Genomic DNA, 23,241 nt, shown 5'->3' with positions numbered 1-23,241 from the left:
AATAGTGATGCAAAATGGACGTATCAACTCCCCCCAAGCTTAGACTTCGCTTGTCCCCAAGCGAAACTGAACTCGGTAAACAAGACCACATGTTTATGGAGTGAAGTGTCGATAAATAAAATACGGACAAGGAGCATCATATTAACTCACACAAGACATTCTAGTGAACAACTTCCTCATATAATTCAACTTGAAACAAGTAGAAGGTAATCACAAATAAAGGTGCATAAGAAATCATAATTGGTGATGGAAAACTTTGTTCTTGGTCAGAGAACAGTTAACAGATTATACTTATCTATTGAGCGGCGCTCTCATATTAAAGCTTATGATAAACTTGCATACTCAATCATAGTAATCTCCTCATAATCATTGATAACTTTCAAAGCTATATTCATTCAGATAAAACTTGTACTTAAACAAGGAAGAGTAAAAGGCATGATTAAGTAGATCACAATATAGATGGATGGATCACAACAACTCAATTGCTTGCTTAAGATGGAGGGAAATAGGTTTACTAACTCAACATAAAGTAAAAGATAGGCCCTTCGCAGAGGGAAGCATATATCAAATCATGTGCTAGAGCTTTTTGAGTTTTGAAATCATATAGAGAGCATAAAAATAAAGTTTTGAGAGGTGTTTGTTGTTGTCAACGAATGGTAGTGGGTACTCTAACCCCCTTGCCAAACAGACCTCCAAAGAGCGGCTCCCATGAAGGACGTTATCTCTACCAGCAAGGTAGATCATCCCCCTTCTCTTTTGTTTACACATGTACTTTAGTTTATTTAAGGATGACACTCCTCTCAACCTTTGCTTTCTCAAGCCATGGCTAACCGAATCACCGGGTGCCTTCCAACATTTCACATACCATGGAGGAGTGTCTATTGCAAAATTAAGTTGCTTACTGATGAATCAGGGCAAAACATATGAAGAGAATTATTAATGAAGGTTGATTAATTGGGGCTAGGAACCCCGTTGCCAGCTCTTCTTGCAAAATTATAGGATAAGTGGATGAAGCCACTAGTCCATTAATGGAAGCTGCCTATCAAAACTGAAAGATAAAACACCACATACTTCCTCATGAGCTATAAAACATTGACACAAATAAGAGGTAATAATTTTTGAATTGTTTAAAGGTAGCACATGAAGTATTTACTTGGAATGGTAGGGAAATACCACATAATAGGTAGTTATGGTGGACACTGGTGGCATAGGTTTGGTTTAAGGGTTTGGATGCACGAGAAGTATTCCCTCTCGGTACAGGTCTTTGGCTAGCAAGGTTAATTAGCAAGCATAACAGTTGAGGGAAACAAACAAATATACATGTGATAGAAACAATCATGCATCTTCCTTGTAAGCACAAACAAATTTAACTTCAGAATACTAAGCTAGGAACTAGCAAGAAAGATAATAATATATCTACATGTACTTCCTCTTTTCTACTTAAACTCAAGGTGTTGTTGCTATTGACCAATGCTAAGTTTGCCAAAACCAAATAGATTTACTCAATGCTCCCAAAGTGATACCAATACTAACAACAAGATCAATCATATAATAGAGATTGCAAAGTAAAATAAGATGTGCAATATGTAAACGATAAGACTTCTCATTAATATTCCATAACGATAACTCACACCAAGGGATACATAGATAACCAACTAAAGAGAGATACTTCCATACCGCAACACATCTTATATGATAACTTCCCTACTCATGATATGACACTACTTGATAGTAAAAAGGTAAAAGATAGTGATGATGTGATACCGCGGCACTCCCCCAAGCTTGGAACAAACCAAGGGGGTGCCAATACCGATGATGAATTACTCCTTCGGCGGTGGTGATGATGAATTCCTGATAAGCTTCTCAACAAGCTCTTTTAGCTCGTCAATCCTGTACGTGAGGTTGCGGATCATCTCCGAATTGTGCTCGACGCGGTTAAGAAGTATGTCCAACGGCGAGTCCCAACTCTTAGAGTTGTTTCCCCACTCTTCAGCTTCAGGCTTCATTCTTCCTGCAGTGTTAGAACGATCTATATCCCAGTTGCTGGGCAGCACTGCTTTGGGGACCCTTTCAGTTTGACTATTATGAATTAGAATGTGGAAGGGGTGGTAAGTGCCTGGAGGAGATGTCCTTGGAGCTAGGTAGTGACGTGGGACTCTTCCTCCGATGCTAATCCGTGCGCTTTTCTTGGCGTTGAACGGATTTGACACCACTCCGATGCTTGTGACGGTGGCACGCGGGTATACTCGCGGAACTTCCTCAAATTCTTCTTCATTCTCCTTGAATTCTCCTTTCAACTAGGGATCTTGAATATCTTCCTCCGAAGGCTCCTTGTCCTTGTTGTTGAAGACCATGGTGCTTCTAGATTAAAGACAGATCCTGACAGAAACAGCTCGAAACAAAACACGACGAGAAAACAATACACGGACCTCCAGGGGTCCGGGGGATTATATAGCAAAAAATTTCACGACAAAAGGAAAGTACCAGGTCGAACCAGAGTCGGAGAGGGGCAACGAGGGGCCCTCCTCACAGGGCGGCGCGGCCAGGCTGGGGCCCGCGCCGGCCTGTGGGGGCACGCCCTCGTGCGTCTCCTCCACTCCGTTTCGATCTCGTAATTTTTCATATTTTCCAAAAGTTGCAAAAACATTGTTCGGAAAGTTAAACGCGGACTTTTTCTTACTAGAACTGTTACCTATTCAAAGTCGAACTCTGCAGGACTGTCAACTTGGCCTTTGATGAAGGCTTCTGGAGTTACCACTTGAATAACATCAACATCTTTATTATAAGAATCACCAGAGATATAATGCTTGAGTCTTTGTCCATTCACCACTTGTGTGGCATTACCTTGCAGAGAGCTAATTTTAATTGCCCCTGATCGATACACCTCATCAATGACATATGGTCCTTCCCATTTTGAGAGTAATTTCCCTACGAAAAATCTGAGACGAGACCGATACAATAGGACTTATCTCCAACATTAAATTCTCTTTTGATAATTCTTCTATCATGCCATTTCTTAACTTTCTCTTTAAAGAGTTTAGCATTTTCATATGCTTCACTTCTCCATTCATCTAGAGAACTCAATTGTAGCAATCTTTTCTTACCGGCAAGTTTAGGATCTTTATTTAGTTCTCTCACAGCCCAATAAGCTTTGTGCTCTAGTTCTAAAGGTAAATGACAAGCTTTCCCATAAACCATTTTATACGGTGACATACCCATGGGATTTTTATAAGCAGTTCTATAAGCCCATAGTGCTTCTTTCAATTTAATAGCCCAGTTCTTTCTAGATTTATTAACAGTCTTTTGCAAGATAGATTTAATTTCTCTATTTGATAATTCTACTTGCCCACTAGTTTGAGGATGATAAGCGGAAGCAATTATATTATTAATACCATATTTAGCAAGAGTTTTTCTAAAACCACCATGAATAAAATGAGAACCTCCATCAGTCATAATATATCTAGGAACTCCAAATCTAGGAAAAATAATATCTAAAAGCATTTTTAAAGAGGTCTCACCATCAGCACTTTTTGTAGGTATGGCTTCCACCCATTTAGTAACATAATCAACAGCGACAAGTATATGAGTGTTACCTTCTGAAGAAGGGAAAGGACCCATGAAGTCAAATCCCCAACAATCGAATGGTTCAATAACAAGAGTATAATTCATAGGCATTTCATTGCGTCTGGAGATATTACCAACCCTTTGACATTCATCACAAGATAAAATAAACTTCCTTGCATCTTTGAAGAGAGTTGGCCAATAAAAACCTGATTGTAGAACCTTTTGCGTGGTTCTATCTCCGGCGTGATGTCCTCCATAAACACTACCATGACACTTACTCAATATCTCTTGTTGTTCATATTCGGGAACACATCTTCGTAGAATACCATCCAATCCTTCTTTATATAAATGTGGGTCATCCCAAAAATAATGCCTCAAGTCATAAAAGAATTTCCTCCTTTGCTGAGCTGAAAAGGTTGGAGGCAAGTACTTGGAAACAATAAAGTTAGCATAATCAGCGTACCAAGGACTATCTCGCAAGTTCACCTTTATTACAGCCAATTGTTCATTTGGAAAACTATCATTAACAGGAACAGGATCATAAGCAATATTTTCCAATCTAGACAAATTATCAGCAATAGGATTATCTGCACCTTTCCTATCTATAATATGTAAATCAAATTCTTGCAAAAGAAGTACCCATCTAATAAGCCTTGGCTTAGCATCTTTCTTTTCCATAAGGTATCTAATTGCAGCATGATCAGTATGAATTGTAACTTTTGAATCAACAATATAAGATCTAAACTTGTCACAAGCAAAGACTACAGCTAACAATTCCTTTTCAGTCGTAGCATAATTTCTTTGAGCGACATCAAGAGTTTTGCTAGCATAATGAATAACATTCAATTTCTTATCTACTCGCTGTCCAAGAACAGCACCTACAGCAAAATCACTAGCATCACACATAATCTCAAAAGGTAAATTCCAATCAGGAGGTTCAACTACAGGAGCAGTTGTTAAGGCTTTCTTTAGAGTTTCAAAAGCTTCCTTACAATCATCATCAAAAACAAAAGGTACATCTTTTTGAAGAAGATTTAAGAGGCTTTGAAATCTTAGAAAAGTCTTTAATAAATCTCCTATAAAACCCAGCATGACCAAGAACACTACGAATACCTTTAACATCCCTAGGATAGGGCATCTTCTCAATTGCTTCAACTTTAGCTCTATCAACTTCAATACCTCTCTCAGAAATTTTATGTCCCAATACAATTCCTTCATTAACCATAAAATGGCACTTCCCCCAATTAAGAACAAGGTTAGTCTCTTCACATCTCTGCAATACTTTATCAAGGTTTCGCAAGCAATTGTCGAAAGAATTCCCATAGACAGAAAAATCATCCATGAATACCTCTACAATATTCTCACGAAAGCCATGAAAAATAGCAGACATGCATCTTTGAAAAGTAGCAGGAGCATTACATAAACCAAAAGGCATACGCCTATAAGCATAAGTTCCATAGGGACAAGTGAAAGTGGTTTTCTCTTGATCTTTAGTTTTAACAGCAATTTGTGAAAACCCAGAATAACCATCAAGAAAGCAAAAATGAGTATTTTTAGACTATCTTTCTAACATTTGATCAATAAAAGGTAAAGGGTAATGATCTTTCTTAGTAACTTTATTAGCTTTTCGATAATCAATGCACATTCTATACCCTACAACTACTCTTTGAGGGATGAGCTCATCATTATCATTAGGCACAACAGTCATTCCTCCTTTCTTAGGAACACAATGCAAAGGACTAACCCATCTACTATCAGCAATAGGATATATAATACCAGCTTCAAGAAGTTTTAATACCTCATTCCTTACCACATCCTTCATCTTCGGAATTAGACGGCGCTGATGTTCAACAACAGGTTTTGCATCATCTTCCATATTGATAGCATGTTGGCAAATAGAGGGAGAAATCCCTTTCAAGTCATCAAGAGTGTAGCCAATAGCTCCTCGGTGTTTCTTCAATATTTCCAATAACCTTTCTTCCTCAATATCTGAAAGCTTAGAACTAATAATAACAGGATATATTTTCTTTATCATCAATATGAGCATACTTAAGATTATCAGGCAACGGTTTTAAATCAAAAACATGATCTTTCTTTGGTGGTGGTGTTGTACCTAAATCTTCAACCGACAAGTCATGTTTAAGAATAGGTTGATGAAGGAAAATTCCCTCAAGCTCATTTCTTTCTTCCCTAAAGACTTCACTCTCACTATCCTCCAAATGTTGCTGCAAAGGATTATTAGGAGCAAGAGCAATAGACGCACACTGTTCAACTCTAAAATCATTATTAGGCAAATAAGCTTTATAACGAGTTTTGGCAAATTTAGAGAAATTAAACTCATAAGATTCACCAGCAAATTTAGTCATAATTTTTTCCTTCTTGCAATCTATAACAGCTCCACAAGTATTTAGGAAAGGTCTACCAAAAATAATAGGACAATACTTACTAGCAGCAGAACCAAGTACCAAAAAGTCAGCAGGATATTTAATCTTGCCACATAGAACTTCCACATCTCGAACAATACCAATAGGAGAGATAGTTTCTCTATTAGCTAGCCGAATAACCACATCAATATCTTCAAGTTCACAAGAACCAATTTCATGCATGATCTCCGTATAAAGCTCATAAGGAATAACACTAATGCTTGCACCCATGTCACATAAACCATAATAACAATGATCACCAATTCTAACAGAGAGCATAGGAACACTGGCTTTCCTAGACTTATTAGGATGCGAAACAATATTAGAAGCATCTTCACAGAAAATAATATGACCATCTTCTACATTTTCAGTCACAAGATCTTTAACTATTGCAACAGCAGGTTCAACCTTTATTTGTTCTTCAGGTTCTATAGGTTTCTTTGCACTTTTATTAACCGCACTAGATATAACAGAGTACTCCTTCATTTTAGCAGGGAAAGGAGTTTTTTCAATATAAGCTTCAGGAAGAATATGATCAACAGTTTCAATTATAGCACATTTATTTATAGATGAATCAATTTTATCTTTATATGGTTCATGGTACTTATCAAAATTCTTCCTAGGCAATTCAAAGTGAGAGGCAAAAGGTTTATAGAAATTTGCAACGACTTGAGAATCAAGACCATAAGTAGCACTCATATTATGAAATTTATCAGTATCCATAAAAACTTCAATGCTTTTATAATCATAGTTTATACCTGACTCTCTATCTTTGTCGTTCTCCCATCCTTCAGTATTCTCCTGGATCCGATCAAGAAGGTCCCTTTTAAACTCTTCTTTGTTGCGTGTAAATGATCCAGAACAAGAAGTATCCAACAAAGTCTTATCTTGAAAAGACAATCTTGCATAGAAATTATCAATAATAATATTACCAGGAAGCTCATGAATGGGGCATTTGAGCATTAAAGACTTCAATCTCCCCCAAGCTTGGGCCATACTCTCTCCATCATGAGGCAAAAAATTATATATGCGGTTCCGATCTTTGTGAATTTCACTTGGAGGATAGAATTTGGAATAAAATAAAGGCACAATGTCCTCCCAATCAAGAGAATCCCTATTCTTCAGCAATTTATACCAATGCGCTGCTTTACCAGACAACGATATAGAGAATAGTTTCTTCCTAACTTCATCCATAGCAATACCTGCACATTTGAATAACCCGCATAATTCATGTAAAAACAGTAAATGATCACCAGGATGGACAGTTCCATCCCCTTCATAGCGGTTATCCACAACACGTTCAATAATTTTCATAGGTATTTTGTATGGAACCTCTTTCTCACCTGGCACCTCATCCACTACCTTTGCAGTAGTAGTAGATTTTCCAAAGAGGAATTCAAGAGAAGACCCCTCCATAATGAATTATAGCAGCAGGCAGAAATAAAAACAACACGTACAATAAAGGTTTCCCTTACCAATTCCACTTACCAATAGCGCTTCACTCCCCGGCAACGGCGCCAGAAAATAGTCTTGATGACCCACAAGTATAGGGGGTGTATCGCAGTACTTTCGATAAATAAGAATGTCGAACCCAACGAGGAGCAGAAGGTGTTGACTGATACGTCCAATTTGCATCACTATTTTATATCATAATTTGCTGTTATTCATTGATATATTTCATATTGGGACACAATACTTATGTTATTTCATCTATTTTGCATGTTTCATCATTATTGGAGGATCAAGCACCGGAGCCAGGATTCTGCTGGAAAAAGCACCGTCAGAAGGCAATATTTCGGAAGATCACCTGTGGAAGGAAATTATACCAAAAATCCTATTTTTCAAGATGACGGAGGAAGCCAGAAGGAGGAGCCAGGAGGAGCCAGGGTGGGCCCACACCATAGGGCGGCGCGGCCCAGGCCCTGGCCGCGCCGCCATGTGGTCTGGGGGGCCCACGACCCCTTTCGCCTCCTTTTCTTCGCGAAATCCTTCGTCCCGAAAACCTAAGCCAGAAGGGGTACCTCACGAAGAGTTACAGCCGCCTCTGCGGGGCGGGGAACACCAGAGAGAAAAGAGCTCTCCGGCGGGCAGGAATCCACCGGGGAAATTCCCTCCGGGAGGGGGAAATCGACGCCATCGTCACCGACGTCAAGCTGGACATCATCACCATCACCATCATCATCATCTCCACCATCATCACCGCCGTCATCACCGCTGGACACCGTCACCGCCGTAGCAATTTGGGTTTGATCTTGATTGTTTGATAGGGGAAACTCTCCCGGTATCGATCTATACTTGTTGTTGATGCTATTGAGTGAAACCATTGAACCAAGTTTATGTTCAGATTGTTATTCATCATCATATCACCTCTGATCATGTTCCATATGATGTCTCGTGAGTAGTTCGTTTAGTTCTTGAGGACATGGGTGAAGTCTAAATGTTAGTAGTGAACTATGGTTGAGTAATATTCAATGGTGTGATATTTAAGTTGTGGTGTTATTCTTCTAGTGGTGTCATGTGAACGTCGACTACATGACACTTCACCATTTATGGGCCTAGGGGAATGCATCTTGTATTCGTTTGCTAATTGCGGGGTTGCCGGAGTGACAGAAACCTAAACCCCCGTTGGTATATCGATGCAGGAGGGATCGCAGGATCTCAGAGTTTAAGGCTGTGGTTAGATTTATTCTTAATTACTTTCTTGTAGTTGCGGATGCTTGCAAGGGGTATAATCACAAGTATGTATTTAGTCCTAGGAAGGGCGGTACATTAGCATAGGTTCACCCACACAACACTTATCATAACAATGAAGATTATTTAGCCGTATGTAGCGAAAGCACTAGACTAAAATCCCATGAGTCCTCGAGAACGTTTGGTCATTATAAGTAAACAAACCGGCTTGTCCTTTGTGCTACAAAGGATTGGGCCACTCGCTGCAATTATTTCTCTCGCATTTTACTTACTCGTACTTATTTCATCTGTTACATCAAAACCCCCTGAATACTTGTCTGTGAGCATTTACAGTGAAACCTTCATCGAAACTGTTTGCCAACACCTTCTGCTCCTCGTTGGGATCGACATTCTTACTTATCGAAGATACTACGATACACCCCCTATACTTGTGGGTCATCAAGACTATTTTCTGGCGCCGTTGCCGGGGAGTGAAGTGCTATTGGTAAGTGGAATTGGTAAGGAAAACCTTTACTGTTGTGCTGATTTTATTTCTACCTGCTGCCATAAGTCATTATGGAGAGCTCTTCTCTTCAATTTCTATTTGGGAAATCTACTACTACTGCAACGGTAGTAGATGAGGCGCCAGGTGAGGAAGTGATACCATATAAAATACCTATGAAAATTATTGAACGTGTTATGGATAACCGCTATGAAGGGGATGGAACTGTCCACCCCGGTGATCATTTACTGTTTTTGCATGAATTATGCGGGTTATTCAAATGTGCAGGTATTGCTATGGATGAAGTGAGGAAGAAATTATTCTCTTTATCGCTGTCCGGTAAGGCGGCGCATTGGTATAAATTACTGGATAATGGGGATTCTCTTGAATGGAATGATATTGTGCCCCGGTTTTATTCTAAGTTCTATCCTCCAAGTGAAATTCATAAGGATCGGAATCGCATATATAATTTTTGGCCTCATGATGGAGAGAGTATTGCCCAAGCTTGGGGGAGATTGAAGTCTTTAATGCTCAAATGCCCCATTCATGAGCTTCCTGGTAATGTTATTATTGATAATTTCTATGCAAGACTTTCTTTTCAAGACAAGACCTTGCTGGATACTTCTTGTTCTGGATCATTTACACGCAACAAAGAAGAGTTTAAAAGAGACCTTCTTGATCGGATCCAAGAAAATACTGAAGGTTGGGAGAACGACAAGGATAGAGAATCAGGTATAATTTATGATTATAAATGCATTGAAGCTTTTATGGATACTGATTTATTTCGTAATATGAGTGCTACATATGGTCTTGATTCCCAAGTTGCTGTAAATCTTTATAAAGCTTTTGCCTCTCATTATGAATTGCCTAAGAAGAATTTTGATAAGTATCATGAACCATATAAAGATAAAATAGATTCATCCATTAATAAGTGTGTTGTAATTGAAACTGCTGATCATGTTATTCCTGAAGCTTATATTGAAAAAACTCCTTTTCCTGCTAAAATGAAAGAGTACTCTGTTATAAATAGTGCGGTTCATAAAAGTGAAAAGAAACCTAGAGAACCTGAAGAACAAATAAAAGTTGAACCTCTTTGTTGCAAGAGTTAAAGATCTTGTGACTGAAAATGTTGAGGATGGTCATATTATTTTCTGTGAAGATGCTTCTAATATTGTTTCACATCCTAATAAACCCAAACAAGCTAGTGTTCCTATGCTATCTGTTAAAATTGGTGATCATTGCTATTATGGTTTATGTGATATTGGTGCAAGTGTTAGTGCTATACCTTATGAGCTTTACACGGAGATTATGCACGAAATTGATTCTTGTGAACTTGAAGATATTGATGTGGTTATTCAGCTGGCTAATAGAGAAACTATTTCACCAATTGGTATTGTTCGAGATGTGGAAGTTCTATGTGGTAAGATTAAATATCCTGCTGACTTTTTGGTACTTGGTTCTGCTGCTAGTGATTATTGTCCTATCATTTTTGGTAGACCTTTTCTAAATACTTGTGGAGCTATTATAGATTGCAAGAAAGAGAAAATTTTGACTAAATTTGCTGGTGAATCTTATGAGTTTAACTTCTCTAAATTTACTAAAACTCCTTATAAAGCTGATTTGCCTAGTAATGATTTTAAAATGGAGCAGTGTGCATCTATTGTTCTTGTTCCTAACAATCCTTTGCAGCAACATTTGGAGGATAGTGAGAGCGAAATTTTTAGGAAAGAAAGAGATGAACTTGAGGAAATTTTTCTTCGCCAACCTATTCTCAAGCATGATTTACCGGTGGAAGATTTGGGTACAACACCGCCACCAAAGGAAGATCCTGTTTTTGATTTAAAGCCTTTACCTGATGATCTTAAATATGCTCATATTGATGATAAGAAAATATATCCTATTATTATTAGTTCTAAGCTTACAGAGTTTGAAGAAGAAAGATTATTGCAAATATTGAAGAAACACCGAGGAGCTATTGGCTACACTCTTGATGATTTGAAGGGGATTTCTCCATCTATTTGCCAACATGCTATTAATCTGGAAGATGATGCAAAGCCTGTTGTTGAACCTCAGCGTCGTCTAATTCCGAAGATGAAGGAAGTGGTAAGGAATGAGGTATTACGACTTCTTGAAGCTGGTATTATATATCCTATTGCTTATAGTAGATGGGTTAGTCCTGTACATTGCGTTCCCAAGAAAGGAGGTATGACTGTTGTGCCTAATGATAATGATGAGCTCATTCCTCAAAGAGTGGTTGTAGGGTATAGAATGTGCATTGATTTTCGAAAAGTTAATAAAGTTACTAAGAAAGATCATTACCCTTTACCATTTATTGATCAAATGCTAGAAAGATTGTCTAAAAATACTCATTTTTGCTTTCTTGATGGTTATTCTGGATTTTCACAAATTGCTGTTAAAGCTAAAGATCAAGAGAAAACCACCTTTACTTGTCCCTATGGAACTTATGCTTATAGACGTATGCCTTTTGGTTTATGTAATGCTCCTGCTACTTTTCAAAGATGCATGTCTGCTATTTTTCATGGTTTTTGTGAAAGTATTGTAGAGGTATTCATGGATGATTTTTCCGTTTATGGGAATTCTTTTGATAGTTGCTTGCGAAACCTTGATAAAGTTTTGCAGAGATGTGAAGAAACTAACCTTGTTCTTAATTGGGAGAAATGCCACTTTATGGTTAATGAAGGAATTGTATTGGGACATAAAATTTCTGAGAGAGGTATTGAAGTTGATAGAGCTAAAGTTGAAGCAATTGAGAAGATGCCCTATCCGAGGGATGTTATAGGTATTCGTAGTGTTCTTGGTCATCTTTGGGTTTTATAGGAGGTTTATTAAAGATTTCTCCAAGATTTCAAAGCCTCTTACTAATCTTCTTCAAAAGATGTACCATTTGTTTTTGATGATGATTGTAAGGAAGCTTTTGAAACTCTTAAGAAAGCCTTAACAAGCTGCTCCTATAGTTGAACCTCTGATTGGAATTTACCATTTGAAATTATGTGTGATGCTAGTGATTTTCTTTGTAGGCGCTGTTCTTGGACAGCGAGTAGATAAAAAACTGAATGTTATTCATTATGCTAGTAAAACTCTTGATGCTGCTCAAAGAAATTATGCTACAACTGAAAAAGAACTATTGGCTGTAGTCTTTGCTTGTGATAAATTCAGACCTTATATTGTTGATTCAAAAGTTACTATTCATACTGATCATGCTGCAATTAGATACCTAATGACAAAGAAAGATGCTAAGCCGAGGCTTATTAGATGGGTACTTCTTTTGCAAGAATTTGATTTACATATTGTAGATAGGAAAGGTGCTGATAATCCTGTTGCTGATAATTTGTCTAGATTGGAAAATATTGTTTATGATCCTGTTCCTGTTAATGATAGTTTTCCAAATGAACAATTGGCCGTGATAAAGGTGAGCTCGCGAGACAGTCCTTGGTATGCTGATTATGCTAACTTTATTGTTTCCAAGTACTTGCCTCCAACCTTTTCAGCTCAGCAAAGGAGGAAATTCTTTTATGATTTGAGGCATTATTTCTGGGATGACCCACACTTATATAAAGAAGGAGTGGATGGTATTATGCGAAGATGTGTTCCCGAATATGAACAACAAGAGATATTGAGTAAATGTCATGGCAGTGCTTATGGAGGACATCACGCCGGAGAAAGAACCGCGCAAAAAGTTCTACAATCAGGTTTTTATTGGCCAACTCTCTTCAAGGATGCGAGAAAGTTTATTCTATCTTGTGATGAATGCCAAAGGGTTGGTAATATCTCCAGACGCAATGAAATGCCTATGAATTATACTCTTGTTATTGAACCGTTTGATTGTTGGGGATTTGACTTCATGGGACCTTTTCCGTCTTCAGAAGGTAACACTCATATACTTGTTGCTGTTGATTATGTTACTAAATGGGTAGAAGCCATACCTACAAAAAGTGCTGATGGTGAGACCTCTTTAAAAATGCTTTTAGATATTATTTTTCCTAGATTTGGAGTACCTAGATATATTATGACTGATGGAGGCTCTCATTTTATTCATGGAGGTTTCAGAAAAACTCTTGCTAGGTATGGTATTAATCATAGAATTGCTTCCGCTTATCACCCTCAAACTAGTGGTCAAGTAGAATTATCAAATAGAGAGATTAAATCTATTTTGCAAAAGACCGTTAATAAAACCAGAAAGAATTGGGCTAGTAAATTGAAGGATGCACTATGGGCTTATAGAACTGCTTATAAAAACCCCATGGGAATGTCACCTTATAAAATGGTTTACGGAAAAGCTTGTCATTTACCTTTAGAGCTAGAACACAAAGCTTATAGGGCTGTTAGAGAATTAAATAAAGATCCTAAACTTGCCGGTGATAAGAGGTTGCTACAATTGAGTTCTCTAGATGAATGGAGAAGTGAAGCTTATGAAAATGCTAAACTCTTTAAAGAGAAAGTTAAAAAATGGCATGATAGAAGGATCATCAAAAGAGAGTTTAATATTGGGGATAAAGTCCTATTGTATCGGTCTCGTCTCAGATTCTTTGCAGGGAAATTACTCTCGAAATGGGAAGGACCATATGTTGTCGAGGAGGTGTATCGCTCAGGAGCAATCAAGATTAGCTCTCTCCAAGGCAATGCTACGCAAGTGGTGAATGGACAAAGACTCAAGCATTATATCTCGGGTGATTCTTATAATGTTGATGTTGATATTATTCAAGTGGAAACACCGGAAGCTTTCATCAAAGGACAAATTGACAGTCCGCCAGAACTCGACTTTGAATAGGTAACAGTACTGGTAATGAAAAGTATGCAATTTACTTTCCAAACAATATTTTCGCTGTTTTTGGAAAATATGAGAAATTACGAGTTCGAAACGGAGTGGAAAGGACGCACGAGGGCGTGGCACCATAGGCCGGCGCGGCCTAGCCAGGGCCCGCGCCGACCTAGGGTTTGGCCACCCCGTCGCCCCTTTTCGACTCTGGTTCGATCTGGTACTTTCCTTTTGTCGAGAAATTTTTTGCTATATAATCCCCCGGACCCCTGGAGGTCCGTATATCGTGTTTTCGACGTGTTTTGTTTCGAGCTGTTTCTGCCAGGATCTGTTTTTAGTCTAGAGGCACCATGGTCTCCAAGAACAAGGGCAAGGAGTTTCCAGATGAAGAAGATCGAGATCTTGGGTGGAAAGAGGAAGACAAGGACGTCAAAGAAGAGGATGAAGAAGAGGTGGAGGAAGATTCGCGCGCACACCCGCGTGCTACCATTGCAAGCATCAAGGTGGTGGACAACACTTTTAGTGCAAACAAGAGCGCAAGAATTCGCACTGGAGGAGCGGTTCCACGTCATTATCTAGCTCCGAAAACATCTCCATCAGGCACTCATCACCCCTTCCACAATCTAATTTTCAATAATCAAATTGAAGGGACTCCCAAGGCAGCATTGCCTAGCCAGTGGGATATAGATCGCTCTAACACTGCAGGAGAAAAGGAGCCTGAGGCTGAAGATTGGGGAAATAACTCCAAGAGCTGTGACTCGCCATTAGACAGACTCTCTAACCGCGTCGAGCACAATTCAGAGATGATTCGCAATCTCATATACAGGATTGACGAGCTTCAGGAGCTTATTGAGAAGCTTGTCAGAAATTCATCACCACCATCGCCGAAGGAGTAATTCATCATCGGTATTGGCATCCCCTTGGTTTGTTCCAAGCTTGGGGGAGTGCCGCAGTATCACATTATCACTACCTTTTACTTTTATTGTCAAGTAGTGTCATATCATGAATAGGGAAGTTATCGTATAAGATGGGTTGCGTTTGGAAGTATCTCTCCTTTAGTTGTCTATGTATCCCTTGGTGTGAGTTATCGATATGGAATATTAATGAGAAGTCTTATCATTTACATATTGCACATCTTATTTTAGTTTGCAATTTCTATGATTCATCTTGTTGTTAGTATTGGTATCACTTTGGGAGCATTGAATAAATCTATTTGGTTTTGGCAAACTTAGCATTGGTCAATAGCAACAACACTTTGAGGTTTAAATAGAGAAGAGAAATACATGTAGATGTTTCGTTGTCTTTCTTGTTAGCTCATAGTTCATTATTCTGAAGTTAAAATTGTTTGTGCTTACAAGGAAGATGCATGATTGTTTCTGTCATATGTATATTTGTTTGTTTCCCTCGACTCTTATGCTTGCTAATTAACCTTGCTAACCAAAGACCTGTACTGAGAGGGAATACTTCTCGTGCATCCAAACCTTCAACCAAACCTATGTTATTTGTGTCCACCATACCTACCTATTACATGGTATTTTCTGCCATTCCAAGTAAATACTTCATGTGCTACCTTTAAACAATTCAAAACTTAGTATCTCTTATTTGTGTCAATGTTTCATAGCTCATGAGGAAGTATGTGGTGTTTTATCTTTCAATCTTGTTGGGCAATTTCCACCAATGGACTAGTGGCTTCATCCGCTTATCCAATAATTTTGCAAAAAGAGCTGGCAATGGGATTCCCAGTCCCAAATTAATTAAACTAAATAGACACTCCTCCATGGTATGCGATTGATGGACGGCACCCGAAGGATTCGGTTAGCCATGGCTTGTGTAAGCAAAGGTTGGGGGGAGTGTCATCATCATCATAAAGCTAAAATAAAAAGGCACTCCTTCATGGTATGAGATTGTTGGCAGGCACCCGAGGATTCGGTTAGCCATGGTTTGTGAAAGAAAGGTTGGAAGGAGTGCCACACAAAATGAAAATATTATGGGAGCCGCTCTTAGGAGGTTGTCTGCCAAGGGGGTTAGAGTACCCGCTACCAGTCGTTGACAACAATAAACACCTCTCAAAATGTTACTTTTATTATCTCTATATGATTTCAAAACTGAAAGAGCTCTAGCACATGATTTAATCCCTGCTTCCCTCTGCGAAGGGCCTGTCTTTTACTTTATGTTGAGTCAGTAAACCTATTTCTCTCCATCTCAAGCAAGCATTTGAGTAGTTGTGATCAAACCATTATATTGTGATTTGCTACATCATGTCTTTTATTCTTCCTTGTTTAGTACAAGTTTTATCTGAATGAATATAGCTTTGCAAGTTATCAATGATTATGAAGAGACCATTATGATTGAGTATGCAAGTTGTGCATTATAAACTTTAACATGAGAGAGCTGCTCAATAAATAAATATAATCTATTAATTGTTCTCTTACCAGGAACGGAGTTTGCCATCACCAATTATGATTTCTCATGCACCTTTACTTGTGATTACCTTATACTTGTTTCAATATGAGTTATAAGAGGTTGTTTACTATAATGTCCTGTGTGAATGAATATGATGTTTCTTGTCCGTATTTTATTTATCGACTCTTCACTCCATAAACATGTGGTCATGTCTATCGAGTTCAGTTTCGCTTGGGGACAAGCGAAGTCTAAGCTTGGGGGGAGTTGATACGTCCAATTTGCATCACTATTTTATATCATAATTTGCTGTTATTCATTGATATATTTCATATTGGGACACAATACTTATGTTATTTCATCTATTTTGCATGTTTCATCATTATTGGAGGATCAAGCACCGGAGCCAGGATTCTGCTGGAAAAAGCACCGTCAGAAGGCAATATTTCGGAAGATCACCTGTGGAAGGAAATTATACCAAAAATCCTATTTTTCAAGATGACGGAGGAAGCCAGAAGGAGGAGCCAGGAGGAGCCAGGGTGGGCCCACACCATAGGGCGGCGCGGCCCAGGCCCTGGCCGCGCCGCCATGTGGTGCAGGGGGCCACGACCCCTTTCGCCTCCTTTTCTTCGCGAAATCCTTCGTCCGAAAACCTAAGCCGGAAGGGGTACCTCACGAAGAGTTACAGCCGCCTCTGCGGGCGGGGAACACCAGAGAGAAAAGAGCTCTCCGGCGGGCGAGGAATCCGCCGGAAATTCCCTCCGGGAGGGGAAATCGACGCCATCGTCACCGACGTCAAGCTGGACATCATCACCATCACCATCATCATCATCTCCACCATCATCACCGCCGTCATCACCGCTGGACACCGTCACCGCCGTAGCAATTTGGGTTTGATCTTGATTGTTTGATAGGGGAAACTCTCCCGGTATCGATCTATACTTGTTGTTGATGCTATTGAGTGAAACCATTGAACCAAGTTTATGTTCAGATTGTTATTCATCATCATATCACCTCTGATCATGTTCCATATGATGTCTCGTGAGTAGTTCGTTTAGTTCTTGAGGACATGGGTGAAGTCTAAATGTTAGTAGTGAACTATGGTTGAGTAATATTCAATGGTGTGATATTTAAGTTGTGGTGTTATTCTTCTAGTGGTGTCATGTGAACGTCGACTACATGACACTTCACCATTTATGGGACTAGGGGAATGCATCTTGTATTCGTTTGCTAATTGCGGGGTTGCCGGAGTGACAGAAACCTAAACCCCCGTTGGTATATCGATGCAGGAGGGATCGCAGGATCTCAGAGTTTAAGGCTGTGGTTAGATTTATTCTTAATTACTTTCTTGTAGTTGCGGATGCTTGCAAGGGGTATAATCACAAGTATGTATTTAGTCCTAGGAAGGGCGGTACATTAGCATAGGTTCACCCACACAACACTTATCATAACAATGAAGATTATTTAGCCGTATGTAGCGAAAGCACTAGACTAAAATCCCATGAGTCCTCGAGAACGTTTGGTCATTATAAGTAAACAAACCGGCTTGTCCTTTGTGCTACAAAGGATTGGGCCACTCGCTGCAATTATTTCTCTCGCATTTTACTTACTCGTACTTATTTCATCTGTTACATCAAAACCCCCTGAATACTTGTCTGTGAGCATTTACAGTGAAACCTTCATCGAAACTGTTTGCCAACACCTTCTGCTCCTCGTTGGGATCGACATTCTTACTTATCGAAGATACTACGATACACCCCCTATACTTGTGGGTCATCATTGACAAGCAGTTTCGATGAAGGATTCACTGTAAATGCTCACAGACAAGTATTCAGGGGGTTTTAGTATAGCAGATGAATAAAGTACAAGTAAGTAAAATGCGAGAGTAATAATTGAAGCGAGTGGCCCAATCCTTTTTAGCACAAAGGACAAGCCGGTTTGTTTACTTATAATGACCAAATGTTCTTGAGGACACACGGGAATTTAGTCTAGTGCTTTCGCTTCATATAGCTGATTAATCTTCATTGTTTTGATAAGTGTTGTGTGGGTGAACCTATGCTAATGCACTGCCCTTCCTAGGACTAATACATACTTGTGATTATACCCCTTGCAAGCATCCGCAAATACAAGAAAGTAATTAAGATAAATCTAACCACAGCCTTAAACTCTGAGATCCTGCTATCCCTCCTGCATCGATATACCAACGGGGGTTTAGGTTTCTGTCACTCCGGCAACCCCGCAATTAGCAAACGAATACAAGATGCATTCCCCTAGGCCCATAAATGGTGAAGTATCATGTAGTCTATGTTCACATGACACCACTAGAAGAATAACACCACAACTTAAATATCATAACATTGAATACTAACCAACATAATTCACTACTAACATTTAGACTTCACCCATGTCCTCAAGAACTAAACGAACTACTCACGAGACATCATATGGAACATGATCAGAGGTGATATGATGATGAATAACAATATGAACATAAACCTTGGTTCAACGGTTTCACTCAATAGCATCAATAACAAGTAGAAATCAATACCGGGAGAGTTTCCCCTATCAAACGATCAAGATCCAACCCAAATTGTTACAGCAGTGACGAGGTGCAGCTGTGGAGATGGCGGTGAAGATGATGGAGATGATGGTGATGATGATGGAGATGATGTCCAGCTCGATGACGACGACGATGGCGTCGATTTTCCCCTCCGGGAGGGAATTTCCCCGGAGGATTCAGCCTGCCGGAGAGCTCTTTTCCCTCTGGTGTTTTCCGCCCCGCAGAGGCGGCTGTGACTCTTCGCGACTATCTTCTAGAGCTTAGGTTTTCGGGACGAAGATGTACGCGAAGGAGAGGAGGCCAGAGGGGGCTGTGGCCCCCCTCCTCACAAGGCGGCGCGGCCAGGCCTTGGCCCGCACCGGCCTATGAGGTGGGCCCATGGCGGCCCTCCTCGGCTCCCCCTTCTGACTCCCTTCGTCTTCTGGAAAAATATGATTTTTTCATATAATTTCCGTCAATTGTTGATCTTCCGAAATATTGCATTCTGACGGCGCTTTTTCCAGCAGAATCCTGACTCCGGTGCACGATCCTCCAATAATCATGAAACATGCAAAATAGATAAAATAACATAAGTATCATCCCCAAATATGAAATATATCAATGAATAACAGTAAATTATGATATAAAATAGTGATGCAAAATGGACGTATCAGACCACTGAAAGAGAGAACAAGGAGATCCGAGGACTTTGGCCACTGCCCTAGCAAACACCTTTCGCTCGCCCTCTGGAGAGAAGGGAGGCCTGTTGCGAGAGAATGAATACAACCAAAGAGAGAGGCCAAGAACTTGTTAAACCATATTTGGATTAGAGAGAGATACTCAGGCAACACCACCGAGCACGAAGAACTCCACATTGCTCGATGTCTCCCAAATGCATCAAGTAGGACTATGTGGTTGTCGCTCTTGTCAATGGTGTCCACTCGTTCTTCAGGGGAAGGAAGCCCCGAAGAATGGATTACCAAAGCAAGAGAGCGAGAGGATTTGACCCGTAGGATGTTGCCTGAGAGGACGCCCTTTGCTTGCCCTTCGAGGGGAGCAAGCCTTGAAGGAGGGAGGACACCGCGCGAAAATGAAGACAACCATGGTGAAGAACCAAGAACTCACTAAACATGCATTCGAAGGATGGATCAAGAAATTTAGAGTTTGACAAAGCAAAGAGCACCAAAGATGTGAACATCACAGAGAAGGGAGGCCAACTTTGGATGAGGGTGACATGGGCACCGCACGGAAAGGAGGGAAGATATGCCGACATGAGTGCCAAGGAGAAGGGAAATACACCCCGCCCTCACCGGGAGAGAAAGAGGTCCAATGCAACGCCTCCATGGAGGTGAGCGTCTTTGACAGGCTTTCACCTAGAGCATGATCCTTCCAGGGGTAAGCGGACATGTATGAGGTGGTAGGTGAAACTCCAAGCCCCACACCTCCAGGGAGGTGCAGGAGCGCTGTCGCGGAGGCTCACGCATGAGGACAAAACACATATTTCTCCGGAAGCAAGCACCTAGCCACACTCACATCAACACAAAACAGGTCCCCACATCACCACTAGCACCATAGATGGATGAGAATGGGTGGGACGAGGAGTATCTCCATTAGCAGAACCCCAGTAGGGGCGGGAGGAGGCCGGAGACCTGGCACAACCTAGATATGGAGCTCCATATCAAGCGTGCCACCAGCGGCTTACATGCCCATGGCAAATGAGTCATGGAGCGAGCCAACGGAACCACGGAGGAATTGTATAGGGGCATGGCTGCGTGCATCGAGGCATAACCAGAGCCAACGACACTGGGGAGGAATTGTATAGGGAATGATGCGTGCATCGGGGCATGCTCAGCTAGCACGGAGGCCACGGAGACCGAGCCTCACGCAAGGGACGAGACATGACGAGCAGCAAGTTCCGCGTAGAGCCCAGCAAGAAAGAGGTTGCGACCTAGGGTTATGTAACGTAATGTATAGGGTGTGACTAGTTTTCAGTCGACTCAGAACTATCTTAGTACCAACCACAAATCAAATCTAACAGCTTGTAGCATTTTTCTTAGTTGCATCCTCACTTGGAATTGAAAAAAAAATCAGTTGGAACCCCATTTTGCAACTGAAAAACTTAGTTGCAACTCATATGCACACATTATGGTGCAATTGAGCGGTGTAGTACATGTCTACATAGTGGGAACGACAGTTCTACACCGTCTAACGCGTGGGTGGAGTTGTTGTTCAAGATGATAAGGCATGATGCACAAGATGCTCTGTCGGGAGAAAACGACGACGTTTGAAGCGGTGCGCCTAGTATAAATACACCCCATGGGCACGCCAAACTCCATCATCACCAAGCACACAAGAGAAGCGTCAAGATCTACAAGATCTACATCTTCAAGATGAGGGCACCCCAACATCAGTTCTGCCAAGGATGGGCAGGAGAACGTCCATGTTGCAGAGATTTTCAAAGATGTCTTAGGCGCTCGCCTCAAGGGACTTCCACGGAAGCCCTGATTTGTTCCTGGCGGGCGGCCCAGGAACCCTTGGTGGAGCACCCGCAGCTCTGTGTTCCCCCGTTAAAGGGCGGAATCACGTGAAGAGGCGCTACGCGGGAAGGAATATTCCTCCGGCGTTGCGCATCCATCCCTCCGCTCGTGCGTTCTCGGGGCCTGAATACGTGCCCCCTGGAATGCATGGCGGACACGTGGTGGAAAATCCATGGGAAGGTCACATGCGCATTTGGTCATTAGGGATAGTGTGCCATGCCACCCTAAGCGTGGAAGCAGGGTAACAAGAAGGCTCAAGGATGCCGTGTTGGAGCCAGTGGTGAGGCACGCATGCTGGATAGCTATGCTGCCAACTTGCCACCTCTCCTACCGGTCGCCACCTATTGGAGTAGATGTCATGTATGCAAGTAGCCCATGTGGTAACCCCTTGTGATATAAAAGGAGGTCCTTGGCACCATGGCTAGGGGTTGAAGAGTTGGACAAGAGAAAGAGTTGTATTCCGGTGTGGGAAGGAGGGGAAGGAAGAGGGAGTCTTAGCTCCTTGCGTAAGGAAGAACACCTCTATAACCATACAAGCAAGACGTAGGGGTTCACATTATGCATCCCGAATCTAGGTGAAAGCCCTCGTGTCTCTCTTTTTTCGCTCGATCCAGGGTAGCAACACCTCATGCCCATTACCGAACAAATACGGGGGTGGGAACCCCCCGTGTGCGTGTTTCCGAACACACGACAAGACTTGACTGAGCACTAACTTAATTCTTAGCTAGACGAGATCTAACAAATCCGTAATACGTATATCATTGGATTAACCGTTGATCAAATATCAAGTTTAAACGATCAAAATATGTCATGCACTTCCAATCGCACACATACGCAGAAGAACATTGAACACCCGGTTTACTTCACAAAAAGCCATACCGAATCGGTACGGGTGTTCCAGGGACAGAGGCGATCGGTAGGCAACCAAGCTAAACCCATCTAGGGTTTCCTTACCCCTCGTTGGTGACGCGGATAGTCCGCTCCACCTTCAGTGGGCTTGGGGCATGGAGGTGTGACGGGCCACGAACCCTCGCCAGTGGGAGGGTTCTCCTTTTTTGTTTAGGTTATTCTCTGTGTCTTTTTCGGGATGGTGAGGCGGATGCTACATCCTGTGATCAGAATAAGGTCATCCCCTCCCTATGCTCGCTCCGGTGGTGCGTCTAGCGTCGACGGAGGGCGCGTAAAGTCATGTACCTGGAGGATCTCTTGTGATCTGGTCGATTTTTATGCTCGTTGATGTGTTTTCACGTCAGCCTCTTCTGATCTACGCTTGCCAGCTCTGGTGCGTAGGTTCTTCAGGCATTAGTACAACGACATCTCGTTTATTTACTATAACAAACTCTACTATGATTTGTTTTCTAGGCTCCGATGATGGAGGTGCGTTTCGAGTCGTGCTAGTGTGTGCAGTCATCTTTAGGTGGTCCAAAGATATATTTATAATTTTTATTATATTAGAACTGTTTGTACTGCATTATTAATGGGGCGGAGTTTCTCAATTTATTTTTATTTCTTAATCAGCACTATGAACTACTCCCTTTGTTCATGTTTAATCGACGTAACCTAAGCTATTCCATGTGCACCACTCACGTCGATTTATTCCGAACGGAGGGAGTGCTACTGTACCGCACCGGTCCATGGACCCTGTGCACCTAGTGTCCTAGTGTTTCCCACCTCCAACCCCACGCGCGCACACGCCTACCTCGTCAGTCGTCAGCGGCTACCTCTTCCTCTGAGCTCTGGCGGATCATTCCTCACTTCGACCGATTCGGCACAGCCATACCAACCAGAAGCAGCTGCCCTGTTCGTCCGTTCGGGGGCGACGCAGCGGC

Source organism: Lolium perenne, chromosome 5 (assembly GCF_019359855.2).
Source record: "Lolium perenne isolate Kyuss_39 chromosome 5, Kyuss_2.0, whole genome shotgun sequence".
Lineage (NCBI taxonomy): Eukaryota > Viridiplantae > Streptophyta > Magnoliopsida > Poales > Poaceae > Lolium > Lolium perenne.
This window is presented reverse-complemented; position numbering follows the sequence as displayed.